Source organism: Thunnus albacares, chromosome 11 (genome assembly GCF_914725855.1).
Source record: "Thunnus albacares chromosome 11, fThuAlb1.1, whole genome shotgun sequence".
In the NCBI taxonomy this organism is placed as follows: Eukaryota; Metazoa; Chordata; class Actinopteri; order Scombriformes; family Scombridae; genus Thunnus; species Thunnus albacares.
This window is the reverse complement of record NC_058116.1, coordinates 21,829,277-21,847,050: the sequence shown is the minus strand read 5'-3', so window position 1 is coordinate 21,847,050 and position 17,774 is coordinate 21,829,277. Positions and strand designations below refer to the sequence as shown.

Below are 17,774 nucleotides of genomic sequence, written 5' to 3'. Positions count from 1 at the left end.
AAATCCAAGACATTCTGCACAAAAGAGAATGATTTATTAATACCAGGTGTGAAAAGACTCAATTAAGTTAGAGGGAAAGTTGAATTACCTTTTCCTGGGAGGGCCAACACAGTGCGTGTACGGCTCTGTCGGCCCTCTGCGGTCTTAGTGGCACAGCTGTGAGAGCAGGGTGACCAGGAGGACCAAGAGCCAACCACACAGTCTGAAGGACAGGACACCTCACAGGCCACTTCTGTTGGAGGTGGGTTGTCTACGCAGTGGGCAAAGGGGACATCCACGCCTGGGGAAGGCAAGTTAAGATAAGAAAACTGAGTAACCCTAATCCAGGTTTTAAGGGTTCAAACTCATCTCTAGAATCAAGATCGTTAGAGCCACTACATGTTTAGTAACTACAGTGCTTTTCTTGAACTGATCTCACAACCATCAGATAGCAATACAACGTTTTAAAGTTTAAATTGAACCAACACACATAAGGACTGGATTCAAATCCTAAGGGATGCATGAAATGGAAAAAAGGAAGCCAAGACCCCATTTATAAAAAGCATTACCATGCATCTCGATTTGATGAGATTAAAGCTTACAGAGCAGTACATAAAAATGCACATGTAAATGCACCTAAGGTGCATTTATTGCAATCCAAATACACAAACCACCTCCTGAGCTGAGCAGGTTTTCAATCTGATCACGTAGGAAGTGCGTGTAAATGTAGTCCACGTGCAGTGCGACAACTAAAAACATGTGGTCAGCTGTTGCTGTAGTTATTATAACTTGTAGAATGAGAATGATTATTATTATTATGGATCAAAAATATCCTCCTCAATAAAAAAAAAAATCACACCAAACATAAGTAAGCAATCTCCCTAAATGTTCTGTCAAACACAAATAAAATTTCATTTAATCTAAAGAAAATTATAAGGCCATCCCATTGGTATTCTGAGCTAGTTTTAATAGCTATCCTTCAGTCTTCATCTTGCAGTCATGTTATGAAATATTTATCACAGCTCCAAGTTAACTCTTCTTTCAGGAGTGAAACAGCTGCAGCAAAGACAGGGCCTTTTTTCCTTACCGTACTTCCATGATAATGACTTTTGTTTTGTGTGTTTAAATGCTAAAATTACAACAAAAAAAATAAAAATAAAAAATACATTCATGTTAATGACTGAATAATACCCTTGGTGTAAAAAAAAACAAAAAAACATTCCTCGTACATTTTGTTGGAGTCTGTCCAGAATTTTGCAGAGTGCCACAGATTTCTCTAAGGTCTCTCTGTCCAAGAGAGAAAGATCAATTTCAGAAACAGGGATGCCATCCTGATGTCAAAACAATGCCAGCAGCATCCAAAACATTGTTTTCAGATATACAGTACGCTCACACAGAGCAGTATCATTAACTTGGCTGAACTCTGCCACTACATCATGGAATATGGTTTAACAATAACAACCCCAGGGCAGATTTGTCATTAATTTGTCTTTTTTTCCTTCTCCAAGCGAATACCCTTGATGCAGAGGAGGGCAGTGGAGAGAGCAAACGTAGGTATCGCCGCATCAGATAGATGTGAAAGACTCCCTTGGGGAGTTTGAAAACCTTTCACCCATAAAGTTGAAGTGTCAGAGATCTCCAGCCATCAAAGTAACTGGTGTGTATACAGCAGGAGACATTAGTCTGCTAGAAGTAATGATTAAGTCCCACAGGCTACCATACAGTATGAGATGCTTTATTTCTTTCATTAGCGGAGATACAAGAGGACTGCACTGAAGATGGAGGGCTTTCCAGTTGAAGCTGAAAAGCAATAAACAGTTCTGAAAGAGTGCCACCTAATTTGATTTTAAAACATCTGTGATTATGAGAAAAAAATGAACATTTTGTTAAAGGGAACAATTAGTCGCCCTTAGCATTATCAGTATAACAGCATATAGTACACACTTTCTCATTCAAGTGAATGGAAAAGTGTGTCCAGACTTTTGACTGGTACTGTACATGTTTCTATTATGGGGCAGGTGAAGTAATTACATGATGGAGGTAGTATTGTAATGTACTGTAAAATGACAACTCAGGAAAAAAGTGCTGGAGGATCATGGAATATTTTTTAGAATTATATATTTCCAAATGCACCGAACTGAGCAAAGATCTGGAGGCTGCAGCACTTGAATAGGAATTGTACTGATACTTTACATAATTGTTTTGAACTGACAGAAAAATTTTAAAGCTGTGTGGGAATTCATTGTCTTGATTCACCATGGCTCCCACCCAGATAATTATATCAGGCGTCCATGGTTTATACAAAGTGGGCATAAAATGAACATGGGAATGCACCATAGATTCTATGAATCAACCTCTGTGACTCACATCCAGAGAGACGGACACTGAGTACTGTACCTTTACCATCTCTATAGGTTCTATGCAAATATTGTAGAGATGAGAGAGATATTTTTCACTTGGAGTGTGAAAATGGACAATGAGATACAGCAAGACAATGAGATACAGCAAGGAAATGTTTAAAACCTTAAATGGGATCTGTGAAGTAGAAAGTTTCATCTAAAGTTAAGGAAACATTTATTACTTACACAAATGTGCAAAAAACTATTTAACGCACTGTTTTGATAATAACACTGCACATTTTGAATTATAATTTAAAAAGTGGAGATTTTAAAGGTAGCATTTTATTTTCAAACTGTAAAACAATTACAGCAAGCAGCAACAGTCTGACTGGTTTAAAACTGATCTACTGGCTTCCAACACATTTTTGTAAAACAATATAGTAAATAAAATGGTGTGATCAAGGCTGTCAGAATCCGAATAGGCTCTATGTAAAGTTAACCATATTATTCTTACCAAGTCAAAAATATATGAGGCTCTTTTGGCACATTTACTATTACAACCTTAGGCTTTACATCAAACAAATATATAGAAGTATACGCAAGTATGGGATGTTATGCAAAACATGGCAGTCTTCCTCTTGCTCTTTGCATATTTTAAGAATTGTTTATATCATTATTGCCAAAGGTAGAAGTATTTGATATGCCTTTACAAGCAATGGAAAATCTGTAATTATTCAACAATCGTTCTGGTTGAAAATCACAAAGGACTAATGAATAGGTTAGCAAACAAAACGAACAAAAGACTAACAAAGCTTTGCCCGGAAACGCTGCCTAAAGAGAAATGATATGATAACATGAACAACGTATGTGTGTGTGTGTGTGTATCTGTGTATGTGTGAGACTACATGTGAGGGGAACTCTGCAAATAGATGGCTGCCCTAGGGGTCCTTTTGCATTATTAATACAGGGATCTGTAGTTGAGGCTCTTACTCAGATAATACCACTGCCTCCTGCATGCATTTTCACCATGATTTCTATTCTGCTCGCCCACCTACCAATTAATCTTCTTCATTGTTATTATTCAGGTAGGTATAGGAAAAAACTGGAAGTCCTCACCTTTGCTTAAAAGTTAATCATCACATCCACTCCGTGCAGGCAGCTTTTAAGACAAAGTTGGTGGGCAAAAGTAACATGGCAAAGTTGACAAAATGACTGTGAACATCAAAATGGGCTCTGACAAACTAGCATGGGTCACTAATTAATGTTTTTGCTGTATTCGCCTGTCAATCCCCTAACTTTTGAATTACATTATCAGTGACACACAGCTTACACAAGTGTACGACTGCTTTTCTGAGTTAATCATCACCTGATTGTTCCTGACCCATCGAGCAGAATAAGTTCAGGCTGATGGTAACTACGCAGCTGAGTTATTGTGGTTGGGTTCAGAAATGTCAGAATGTCTGTGGGTTTAGGGAGGTTAGCCAACATACTCTATATTTACAGTAGAAAGGGTTAAATCTGTCATGTCAGCTATCAGTCATAAGCTGCCTTGTGTTTGGTAGTGTCAGTGGTTGCTGCGCAGAGAGGGGGAGCAGTGGGAGCTGTCAAAATAACTTTATTAAGCTTGGGGCAAAAAAAAACCCAGCAGGTTAGACTAACACAGCACTTTTTTTTATTTTGGTGTAGTTTACAGCCCAATAAATTTGTTCCCATTAGCCTCTCTGTGTGAGATGCTGTGTTATGTTAAATTCTGTTTGCAACAGGTCTAGATTGAATTCCACCCAGCTAAAACTGCATGAAAGACTTCTTCTAATTGACATAACCAAGTTACTAACATGAATTAGAGGATGATAATTGCGTTTTGCAAAGTTGCAGAAAACATGGTTTGAAGTTTGAAAGCTCTTGTCTCTGCATGAATGTGACAAGAGCCAGAGAATAACACTTCCTTATTTACTAAATCATTGAAAGGTCTAGACAGTTTTATTGAAATAAAAAATGTATCCAATGTGATGGAACAATTGACAATATCTCATAGAGTAAGAAAATAGTAGAGCAAGCAAAAATGAAAATACTATAAAATTTGTTCTTGAACATATCAGTCATTGCATTTTAGTGGTTATACTTAGGTACTAAATCACACTTAGACAATCATACCAGAGGTGTCAAACAATCAGCACTCTCACACATCATGTATTATCAGGTAAAAGACCTTTACATCTGTACCACATGGACAATTACACTATTACATTAACTTCAGTAGGACATCACTGAAAGCTTTAAGCATGCAGGTTTCCATGTTGCATTTTTAAAGCAGCAAAATATCATCTATTATATTATTTGCAGTGTAGTGATAATAAAAGTGTCAGTGCATGAATTGGTGTGTAATAATTTATAAGAATTACGTAGATTTCTCATGAGGAGTGATGAGCACATACTGTATAATATCTACTGATTTCTGTCCTCTTTGAGGATTATGTCTCTTATCTACACATCCTCAAGAGGATTGGTAGATGGCAGGAGGCAGATGAGGAGAAGATAGACATAACAGAACTAGAAGTGTGCTCAGACTGTGTTTCAAAAGACTGATGCATTTTCTCTCAAGTGTTTCCCAAGGGTAGATGTCCCTGAATCACCGTGCTATGGTTCTCCTGGCTTAGCCCAAAAATCAGTCTATTCAATTTCATCCATACTTGGGGGCTTTAGCAATTACCTCATGTATTTGCTAAGCAATAAAAGCTGGCATTTAGGTAATAGAGGATGTTTTCTGATTGCTTGAGCAGCCATAGATAATAATTTAAATCTCCAGATGAAATTTGCTGGGAAAGTGCTGTCTCTTACTCTTTAGAGGTATAGACTTTCCTCGCAAAAAAGTTCATGAGCTTTTCAGACTTAATATAAAAACTAGATTTATGCTGAGAAATTATAAAGTAAATGCTTACTCAATCAGGGAGTAAAGTGGAGAAAATATCCCATATCTCAGGGGTGTCTGTCACTTCATTGAATGGAGCCTGCCAATTCCCACACCTACTTCCCTTATTCCAGTTGAGTGTAAATTTATGGTAAAATCCGTGTCAATTATCTTCAAAGCTTTGTTCTTCTAACATTCTTTGTAATGGTTTCATTCACACTGGAAACATTAAATCCGTACTCCAAGTGCCTCAATACAATGACAATAAACACATCTCAAATCCTGCAGTTCTATCCGCATGACATTAATTACTACAATGCAAAATTTTATTCGGGTGAACCAGATTAATAAAAATGTTCCCTAACCGCAAGCATGCTTGTAACAGATGCAAGGGCTAACCTGCTGACCTTTGACACATGCTCTGAACCTGTCCTCAGTTGTTATAAGTGTTTACAATGTAACAATTACTACCAATCTATGTATGGCAATTTTTGGTGTTCACTATGATGATACTCTGTCTGGCTCATCAAAAGGGTCTTGGCTTTGCTTTGAATATACTTATAATTTAGATGATGGTTATAGCTGGTTTTAAGTTACTAGGAAAGAGAGCCTTTGCTTGGAACTACACTAGGGCAATAGGCACTCACTGACTGACTGACTGACTTAGTGAGCTCCTTTCAATTAAAATATCTTTCTTTGACAGGGTAAGCCAAGATCAGCTAGACTGCAGAAAGGGCCTCTTATTTAACTATTTTTTTTTTTTTTTAGAAACCTTTCACTTCCTATCCACAAATAGTTCTGAAGTCTTCCTCCAAAACCTTTGATGAGCACAGGCAGCTCCATAAAATCAACACTACATTTGTAGACAAAGACAGAAAGGTGAGATCATTTATTTGTATTATTAGAAAGCAAGCTGCCACTGTTGAAAGATGTGTTAATATCACAGATGTGTACTGTTTATGGCAACATGTCAGATTACTGTAAACAATCCTTTCATCTCCGTAGATACTGTATGTCACTCCTACCTTCCCCTTCTCTCCCTCGACTATTCCTGTCAAACATCCTCTGCACTTCTGGAAGAAGTGAAAATGATTGAAACCAAATTGAAACCAAGCCAACAGTGTCAGTGTATTGAGGTGCTATACTCTGCACAGTCAGTCTAAACATTCCTGCTACAGCAGTTTCAGACTCCTATTGCGCTCTCCACATAACTGTAAAATATTACTGAAACCTCCTCATGGAAACTCCAAGACACTCCTCCCATCAAACCAAAGATAACACCATTAAAGAGCACCTTAACAACCCTTTTTAGCTTGAAAACGTCCCCTTCACAAATTCAAACAATGCATTCAAAGTCTGACAATCACGCTCTGCTGTAGAGCCTGCGACTGCTGACCATCACCTCCCACCTTAGGACTGTCAATCTTCTATAGTTCACAAAAATGACCTAAAAGCCCAATTGTTCTGTTTCATTTTGTTCTTATGAGTTTTTAAGACACAAATGTCAGATTTTTAATGCTCCGTTGAACATTTTCTTAAAATCTTTATATTATAGATCTATAATATTTGTCTAAATTTTGTGTGACAAGGGTAATTTGTTAGATGACCTGAAGCAAGTTCCATTCATTATTAAAATGAAATTGCGATATTTTTTTTATCATGGGGAGATTAAAATAGGGAAAAGATGTTTTCATACCTGTTTATCATAATGTTTTTTTCTATTTTCTTGCAATTAGTGATTTTGATGAATATATAAACTTTGTAATTTTTTTAAAAATGTTGTTTTCTTTCTTTTTCTTTCTTTTCTCAAAACAGCCCTTTAATGGAATGGAATAATGCCAAACTTAACAGAGTAGCCCAAAATGAAATTAGGGGAACGATTATCCAGATATTGGTGCTATACAAAATATCAGCATTTCTTACAACAGACTCAACACTCAGTTAATATACCAGTTTACTCTGCAACACATTTTCTGGAGAGGACTGTTTCTTATCTTCAACAATGTGTCCATTACAAGCTGAGGTAGTTGAGTGGAGTTTGCATCCAGATTGTTGTATTATAGATTGAGTCTGTATGGAATGCTAAGAGCATGCCAGTAATAAGGTGAAGTGGCATTTTAGTGAGTTATCCTACTCTATTATTTTATTTATTATTTGCCTGTATATTCTTTATTTGTCTATTTATATTCCTCATTCACCCTGAAGGACATCAGATGAGGAATGTGAGGGAGATGGCCAGGTCAACATGCAAGTAATTCACTGTAATATCTTACTTTAACAGTGTACCAAAATTAGATTTTGTATATTCTTCATGAAGGCTGTGCGTAGTATTCGGAATCTTTTGGGGATAGAATTAGCGAAGGCTTTGAATGAACCCTTACCTTAAGAAACTAAATTCAATTAGTCCTGAGTCTTTCGTGACTGGCAAAAGCTTAAACATTATTTTTCCCAGGAGAGAAACATGCCCTCCTGCCTTTTTCCAACATTTCAGTGTTACACAGTGTCCATCATCTCTGCTTGTATAACAGCTGAGAAGGAGAGCGTCAATGTGTCGGGTCTGAGTGTGCAGACAGACTGGCAATTAGTGGCTGTGTTCTCCAAGGTCCACCAAATTTATATGTCAAGCATAACAGAAAAGTAACTAAAAGTGTATTCTATCTGGAGAAAAACTTGACCATTGAGTGGGCTCATTGAGATGTTTGCACAAAAAATAATAATCATAGCAAAAGAATCTGCAATAGCAACACAGGGTTTAAGAACAATGGAGGGTGTGGGTTTTATCAGGTGTAATGAGCATATACATACTGAATTTTATTTGAATTAAATTAATTGAGAATGTCAACAGTGTCAAATCCATGACACAAGGATTGCCATCCTGCCAAACATCTTCCCTCATTACAGTAATATTTTATCAGAACTATACACTGTAAAAAATGCTTTAGGCCTCCAGCAACATGTTTTCTCAAAATATATGACCCAGCATTTGAAAATTCTTAATAATTTAGCATTTGCTTTGTGTAGACTTCACACATACAAAGGAAGTATGTAGTGACAGTTGTATACTTTTCAAATTCAGTTCAGCTCAACTTCCTCAAATTAAAATCTACCAATTATTGCAATTATTGTAAATGGGGGGGACTGCCTGCCATGTCTTTGACTGCTTTTCATACATATTACCTAACTCGACCATGGGAATGAAATTCAATGAGATTGTGTATCATATTTGCATGCTTAGTGTGGCTTGTAGTCCTTACCTATATCACTGCAGCCTACAGTGCCATTGTTTGAAAAAACAGAGCTTCTGACGGGAGTTTGTGTCACTTAACAAGTTGGCCCTGACACCGTTGTGACTATGTGTGAAACTAACCCAATGTGCTCAGTAAGTCTGATAAGCCAATTAAGAAGGCAACAATGAACAACTTGTCAACAATCACGAACAATAAATCCAGCGCAGAGAATTTCATAAGCCTTTTTCCTCAAACCTTCAAAAGCTTGTACTCTTAGTTATCCTGTCAAAACTCATTAGATTCTCCTGTTGGATAATACATTTAGACTCTCCACTGCCTCCCTGATAAACATACACATGATCCATTGTGACAGAATAATACAACACAGGTGAAAAAACGATACAATTAGGTTTGTAATCTATGGAGATGAGCAATTAATGCCTGGTAGGCAGCTGACATTTAATCAGGCCGACATTTTCTGTGCCCATAAACACTGTGATGGGCCCTTATATATAATGCATGCTCCAGTAATGCTGATGTTCTTATCACCTAATGTGATGATATGGTTTAGCACAATGGATCACATTATACCTGATAGTTCATGCATCAAGATTCTACTGATAATAATACATGCCTAGACAACAGCATTGATGGCTTTTCTATGGACTTGCTGAATTTTACAGCTAGTTTTAGCTCTAATTATATTGTGAATATGCATTGCATTCTATAGTTAGGACCAGTTTAAGGTTAAAACAATGAATACATGAGCTCCAACTAATGCTGAACAATGGCTAATAATCATAGCTCTGTCTTGACAGACTGGATGGTTTTAAAGAAGATGAACCAATTTCCACACCTGCATAATATGTTTACTTGTGCACTGGAGAATGAAGAACTCCCACAAATAATGTACAAGGAAGTTAAAACTGTCATTCCTAAGAAGGACAAAGATTCTCAAGATGCAGGCTTGTACCGTCCTTTAGCTTTGCTCAACTTAGATACGTTCACATTTGCCAAGGTTCTGGCTGGCAAGACTGAAGTTATCAGTAAAATTATTCACCCTGACAGGATTTATTCCAATACAACATTCATTTTTTTTTTAACTTCAGGAATCTCCTTTATATTTCACACAAGCATCTGATGAAGACCTGGTCATTGTTGCACTTGATGGAGAAAAGAAGTTTAACCAGGTTGAGTGGAATTATCTTTTTAGTGTACTTCACAAATTCAGCTTATGTGAACATTTTATCAAATGGATCCAACCACTTAATAAAAAAGTCCCAGGGCCAGAACTTTGAGAAACCAAACAGTATCCCCTGAATTTGCATTACATAGAGGTACACAACAAGGTTGTCTGCTCTTGACTCTCTTATTTGCACTAGTGATAGAACCTCTTGCTGAGAAAATAGAAACCGAACTTCCTCTTTCCGGGTATGACACAGACATGACATAAAATAGGATTTCCCTATATGCAGATGATATATTATTATATATAAATGTGTGAGCATCCCGAGAATCTTAGAAACAATTACTGTTTTTGGTAGTCCTTCTGGATACTGTGAGAGAAGAATGAGCTCATGCTGGTCAGACTGCACAACCCAAATATACTAAACATCGTTCCATTCAAGGTGACTCCTAACAAATTCACCTGTTTAGGAATACAGGTACTAGAAAATACCACAACTGATTTAAAGAAAATTTCTCTCCTTTTATTTGCAGATTACAATCATGTTTAAAATAATAGCAGACCTTGCCTATTTCCTTTATGGGCAGAGTTAATGCAGTTAAAATGGTCGGTTTACCCCAGTTGCTCTACCTATTCCAAAATCTCCCAATCTATTTAACAAAGGCCTTTTTTATGAAACTAGATTCCATCATCACCCAATTTCACTGGAATAACAAATGTCCCAGAATAAAAAAAGATCCACTTATGCAAACCCAAGACGGAGGGAGGATTAGCTCTACCCAATTTCATTCGCTAATATTGGGCTGTAAATGTCCATGTCTGGATGTTTCATTTTCACTTTTCCACTGCCTCTCGTAAATGGCTACTACTAGAAAGAAAAGACTGCTCCCCATATAATCCAGGGGCTCTTCTCCCATCTCCTTCCATACCTACCAAATCTAAATACCAGAGTTATGAAATAATATATGCATTAACTCACATCTGGAAGCAGTTAAACAAGCATGTCCATTGGAGATCTTTAGCTTCCCTGATGCCAATTTATGGAAACGCTTCATTTGCACCATTCACCTTAGATGTCGCTTTCAAAATTTGGGAAAATGCTGGAATTCAGACATTACTAGATTTGTTTATTGACAGAGATTTTGCTTCATTTCAACAACTAGCTGACAAATTAAAATGACCTAGATATAAATTCTTCAGACACCTCAGATAAGAGACTGTGTTCAGATGTTCATACTATCTTATGAGCCTATAACTGACTCCACACTTAGATCCACTGTCAAGCTCTCACCATATATTCCTCGCCTGGTATCTATCCTTTATACAGCTTTGCTGGTTGAATAGATGGACACTTTTCCCATAAGAGAGAAATGGGAAAAAGATCTAAATATCCAGATTGCAGAGGAACAATGGAATCATAGTTTAAAACAGATTAATGAATGCTCTATTAATGTCAGACACTATCTGATGCAATTTAAAATAGTACATAGGTTACACCTCTCCAAATCTAAGATCTAATAAGTGGTTCCCTTATGTTCCTTATCTATGCGATAAGTGCCAATCTAATGAAGCCACTCTAGTGCACTGCTACATAATGTGTCCTAAGATTCAGATGTACTGGTGCAACATTTTCCATATAGTTTCAGAAATTCTTGATTCAAGAATTGAACCTGAGCCACAAACTATTATTTTTAATACTTCAGAGACTTTAAACAACCTCACATTGGCTCATAGATGACTTATCAACTATTGTCTTATGTCAGCTAAGAAATGCTTGTTGATGTTGTGGAAGGGTAAAGCCATTCCTAATGTTAAAATGTGGCTTGTCAATACTCTTGAGGTGGAGAAGACTAGATATATTAGAAGTGACCAGGTGAACTTATTTGATGCCACTTGGCAACCTCTCATTCAATATTTGGAGAAGACAAAAAAAAGAGTCTAATGCTATTAATTTGGTTTGTTGTTACCACCATAACATAGGATCCTTTGGTTTTGTTTTGGGTGTCTAGTTTGAGTGGTGTGCTGGGTTGGGGAGTTGGGTTTTCTTTTCCTTTCCTTCTTTTCTTCTACTGTTTTATTTTCTACAAGTCTTAAAAGGGGAATGGTGTTTGTATTAGAATTTTATATTCACTAATTATCTTTATGTTGCATTTGTATATTCACCAATAACTCTTATATTTGTATATTCACTAATAATTTGTGCATACTGGACTCCACTCTCAGTAAAATTGTTTACACAAGAAGATCAACCAATTAACAAGAAGGTAAAGAAGGTATTATGACTTAAAAACTATGAAGAGTTAAACCCAGGTTGGGACACAGTAGACTCATTTGGCTACTGAACACATGGATTACAGGACAAGGACATTACCTTCAGCACTGACACAGGTCACATTCTGGACTGCACTTCCAGGACCACAGGCCCTTTTAGTGGGAATGCATCTTCCCTCTTGTTGAGCCTGCCACAGGTAGCAGGCAGGGTCCTCGCAGGGAATGGACTCTACTAGATGAGGGCAGGTCTCTGGAGGACTGCTGGATTCCCACAACGCCTTTCTCCTCCTCTGTCTGAAACCTGACAGAGAAGATGCATGGAGGGAGGGAACACAACAGGTTGTCAAAGAGGCCCTTAAAATTCCTGTTAAAAGCAGTAAACATTTTGTCTCACACATTTGATAAGAACTCCCTCTCAACCAGTAAGTAGTACACTTCAGTGCAGTCCTTGTACAGTATGTGCAGTACCCTAGCTGATACTGCACCTTCTGCAATAGACATAAAGTTCTGATAGATGTGCACTTAACTGGACATTATCTCAGTGGTCAATTATTTAGGTCTCTCATTAAATATGCTCCAACAACACCTCCCAATAAAAGCTATCATGTCTCCATGATAACTATGCAAATTAAAGGTGAACCACAAAAACAAGAGTTTCAAAGAAGAGCAATTAACAGAATACAGTATGTGTTAACCTTATTCTTGTTTGCCATGGTTTCTTCACAGCAAAACTCTTCTTGCTATTTAATTTAGTTTGTAATTTTGCAAATCTGTTTTGATATAATAGTACTTTAGAGACAAAATTATGTTTGATATACTATAGCTATGGTCTAAGTTCACTAAAATGGTTTTGTTTTTCATCTGATAAGTTAGTCACCTTCTTCCTTTTTTTAGAAATCTAGTTAGCAGTGAATGATTAATGTAATGGGGGGGGGGGAGCCACATCATTATCAAACTTAATTTCAGTACAAGGAGCTGTTCATTAAATTAATGCTGCAGCTGTAAATCAATTTTCCTGGGCATTTCTGGGCTTTATATTTATATTGTTAAATCGATGGTGCAGTAGATACATGAAAACTGTTCTAAAGGTTTCGATATAACAAAAGGTAACATTTCTGTAACTGGATAGATTTGTAGTCAGACTAACAGCCATTAGGTGATAAATCTTTTTTTTTAACCTCCTACTATCATGTCTCCAGAAAACTTTGAAGTCGTCAGTGGTGTAAGCAATGTTGTGTATACTTTAGGGATAATCCCTGTGATTCTTAAAATGCTACAACTGACATTCTTACAAACATTTATATACAATTATTGTTTTTTAGGACTCCCAGATATAAACTAAATGAAAAACAAAAAAAAGGAAAAAACGATCACCACCTGAGCCCCATTTCCAAAGTGAGAAGAGAGACACAGGGAGTTGAGGGAGATAATGAGCACAATGGAACAGTAAAGGAGAAGGTGTTTTAAAAAGTAGGAAAGTGAGAGTGATCAGGGTGAAGTTACAGTAGCTGGCAAGACCTTCACAACAACACCTGTCCTTCCAATTACTGAGTTTTACTGTCATTTCACTGCCACTGCTGTACTAAATTTGGATCTACCTGCTGAGGTGTACTGGCTTTACACCAACACCTACTGAGCATCTTTGTATAGTACACTCTAAAAAACTGGCTTTGCATGGCTTTTTAAGTAATTCCAACTCAGCCTTATTCAGTAAATCCCATGAGACTTTTTTTAGTAAGACTAACTTAATTACTTTAGTACAATCAACATGATTTTCTTTGTCCTCTAAAAGCTTAATTAAGTTGAACCAACTTAATTTTAATGAAAAGGTTTTGGTGATTTTAAGTGGTCATATTACCTCATTTAAGCTATTATTACCACTTTGTTTTACTTCCATTCTACTCAGAAATGTCTGTGTAAATTGTTTAATTTTTTTGAGTATTAGTATTATTATTTCACTTCAGTCAGAATAAATTACACATACAAATTCCAGTTTTATGATCAATTGTTTATTGTAAAACCATTGTCAACTTATCTCCAAATAGTTTTTTAACTGTGGACATTTTTTAAATCATCATCTGTGCATAAAATAAACATGCCCACTTCCAAAAGTACTTGGACAAAAAAATAAATAAATAAATCCACTCGCAAATGAGTTTTAACTAAATCTAACAGTGTGTTTGGGAGCTCCAAATGAACACATGAAGTCAAATATTTGCAGGCTTTTACCAGGACGTTGCCCTTCAAGATATCAAGATAAAACAAAAACAACAGCATATTCAAATTATTAATGTGGATTTTGGAGGACCAAACCCCTGAACTGATTCCAGTGCTTCTTTCTCTGTGCATGTTAAAGAATGCAATGAAAAAATAACACTTTACACTATGTGAAAAGGAATACATAAATTTAGTGTTGCCGGTGTTGGAAAAAACACATCAAATGGATATATGTATTCTCCCCAAGGAATACAGAAGCAAGGTTTCCAAGTTACTTTGTAAATACATATCTGATACATATCAGTACTTCCAAAAAAGAACACAGAAAACATCAGAAATAGATTTGATCAACATACATTCAACTGCCAGTTTATTGAGTCCACCTAGATAAAAATAATGCAGTTTTTTAACAGTCCTACCTTCATGAGGGTTAATCATATTCAGTTTTTGCTGAGACAGCTTTAAAGAGGTGTTGATTCAAATTTGTCATTTTGACACTGAACAGCTTTGTGCTTGTTGTAAAACTGTATTGCATTATACTGACGTGCTTCTGTTTAGTCTCTCACTTTATTTCAGTGAGAGAAGACTAAATATTGATAACACCTCTATAACACACAATACAGTTCAACATCACAAACTACAGCCTCCAAAATGACCATAAAGTTAAACTAACACCCCTGTAAAACTGTCTCAAAAACACTGACCACTGTAACATTCATGCTGGTGGGATTTATTGCAGCGCTGTTGTATTAAACTACATTAGTTTTAGCTAGGTGTACCTAATAAAATGCCAACTGTCAACAATACAGCTGCTGTTTGTTGCATAACAACACTTTACAAACATAACAGTTGAAATTTAGGACAGCCTAATTATTCACATTTTTTAGTACAGAGTTAATTTTTTAGAGACATTACTTTGGACTGACTTTCATCCAGCTCAAGGAATATCTTTTGAAACGCCTCAAAAGTGTTTTTCAGTTCTTTTGAAGTTAAGTGTGTATATCAGCCCTATTAGCAAGGCACAGGGTCTGGGTTTTCCAGGTCTTCCAGATCTTCTGTTTCCTCAATAATGTTCCTTGCACTGGCTTGATCAGATGTTACGGTACCTCTGGTTACAACAGTCTTCATCATTTCATTGGTAATGTCCCCACCATCCTGACATAAGTAGGTCAGAATCAGTGTCATGATATTTAAAAATGAGAGTAACACAAAGTACAGTGTGTCTGAACTTAAGTGTCTGATTTACCTACCAACTGCTCTTTAAAGAGATCCTCCGCCTTTTCTCTGAGATACACCATTAAGCCACGGATAGCAACCTCCCTCTCCCTCCTTTCCACAGACTCATCCTGTGAATAAGAAAAAAAAAAGTTAAACCGCTCCTCCATGAGGATGGGTTTTTAATAATTACATTACTGGGAAGGATGAGGTTGATCAGGGCTGGGCCAATTTCTACTGTGTTTAATTATAATCAAATTATAAATTGATCATTTTAACGCAATTATAACTCAATTAAATTAGTTAGAATTTTCACTTTCAATTATGCATTATAAAACTCCAGGTAAAAAAAAAAGAAAAAGAAAAAAGAAAAACAGCAAAAAAAAAATCGTTACATTTGCTAATTAATCATTATCCACAATTCTATTTCCTTTTAATAGCACATTTAATTTTAAGAAGGCTTTTAAATTTAAGTTTTGTTTTAATTGATGTTTTTTTTCTTAGCAACTTGGCAGCAGAGGACTGAGCTGTAAAAAACATCTCACATATTATCCCCCTATAAGCGTTAGGGTGGCAAACAGTTTCCTTTAAACACAACCAGGAGAAAATGAGTAATGTTAGTATTCATTTGAAATTGTATTTCTGGCCACCTGTCAAATTTAAGTCAAATATTCACTCTCCAGTGACACTGAACCAGCACAGAACCACTCATAGCCTGAGTTAATGTATAAATCATGATCAACTAACCCAACTTCACCTACTAGAAAAAAGTGGATTTATTTGAAATGAACTATGTTACATTTATTCATACCTCCAGCAGCATGTTCCCTATGCACTGAATATTCATTTTTGCAGCCCCTCCTCTTGCGGACACCAAGGACATTATTTTCAGGGAGTACTAGTCCAGTTTTTCCATGAATGTTGTCTCCAGGTTAACAGTGGTGATCCCTCTGAATTTGTCGTTTAGCTGTATAAAAATAAGGCACAAATAAAAAAAAGGCACAATTTCTTAACGTAAAAAATTGACTAGCATAGCACATACTGAAAACTGTTTTATGAAAAAATATACCTGAGCTGCATCAAAAAAAAGCAGGCCATCAGTCTTTTAAGTCATCGACTGGTGGTGCTTGATTGACAACTTCCTGCCTGCGAATGGAGAATGTCTTTGCCATTTTTTCACTGATGATCTGACAGTTGTTCCTCTTCTTTACTTCATTAATGAGCTCCACTCTTTCATGTTCCAAACTTCCTTCTGTTTCTCCTTGTGGGAGAGGGAGTAAATAGTTCACCTCTGCCTTTCTTGGCTTTTTGATATTCTTTTCAGGTGCTTTCTCATGGGCTCGCCTCTTTTTTGAGAGAGTTCACATCAAGCTCAGGGTTTCCAAGCCCTCTCAATTTAGATCCATAGTTGCCTATTTTATATTGCAGTCTTTGTTGCCATCTGTAGCATCCATTATATGATCCCAGTTCTTTAAGTCAAGGATGCTTCTGGATCAGCACCTCAGCAACTGCATGCTTGTTGTGTCGGCAGCATACTGAAAGATGCTTTCAGCCAGTTTCTTAAGGATGTCTGGAAGGATGGCGGTAAAGTTGAGTTGAATTCCATCCTTGCTGCGAATGTTCAGATGATGAAAGAATCAGTGTATCCTGCCAGAAGAGCATCTGCTGTTAGAAGGATGGATGGAGGTCACTGAAGTATAAACTGAGGCTGCTGAGCTATGGATGGAGGTCTGATGCACTTTCAATAGAACTGTCCACATAAGTAAAGGACAGAGTAAGTGTGAACCACCAGTGTGAAATGTAAACCGCCACCAATGTGAAATGTAACAATGTGAACCACCTTAATTGTGTCCTTGTCCTTGATGTCACTTGTTAGGATAAGAGAAAAATATTCCTCTCCAGAATCAGCATCCTTATAATGCAAAGTAAAGTTCCGATCAAGCATAAATGTCTTTCTTACAATAGACTCAAGTTCACCCACAGGTCCCAGGGATTCCATGAGGTAAGTCCAGTTTACGAATGTCATGGTCCTGAAGAATGATCTGAAGTTTGGCTTGATGAGACACTGGAACATCTACAAGACAAACCATCACTTCAGTTTGAGTTATAGAATACATCCAGTCACATCCCCTAAACATTCAGTGTAAGAGGAGAATATTAACACTGATAATGAGCTGAGACATTAGCTTTGGACTTAGACTTTTCATCAACTTTTGTGAAATTAACTAGCATGCAGAAAGGTTCTACTATATGCTGTGGATTACATCTCCAAGAAATTAGCTTTCACATTACACAGTGACATTTCTTAACAAGCCTTACAAACCTGACACTAAGTCTTAAGTTTGTGTCAATGCATTTTGTCCAAAAGTAGACTTCTACAGGTCCTACTGCAAAACTAAGAGCCCATTTGTATACCTGCTTATAGTTTGACT

At 36.7% G+C, this 17,774-nt stretch overlaps 1 long non-coding RNA gene across 1 annotated transcript; it reads right to left on the bottom strand.

Moving 5' to 3' along the window:
* Positions 1-13,979: 13,979 nt before the first annotated feature.
* Positions 13,980-17,044, bottom strand: LOC122992752. Its single transcript, XR_006406125.1, has 4 exons — positions 16,412-17,044; positions 16,154-16,309; positions 15,378-15,473; positions 13,980-15,282 (listed from the first exon to the last, which is right to left on the bottom strand). It is a non-coding gene; the product is annotated as an uncharacterized LOC122992752 (long non-coding RNA).
* Positions 17,045-17,774: the final 730 nt, after the last annotated feature.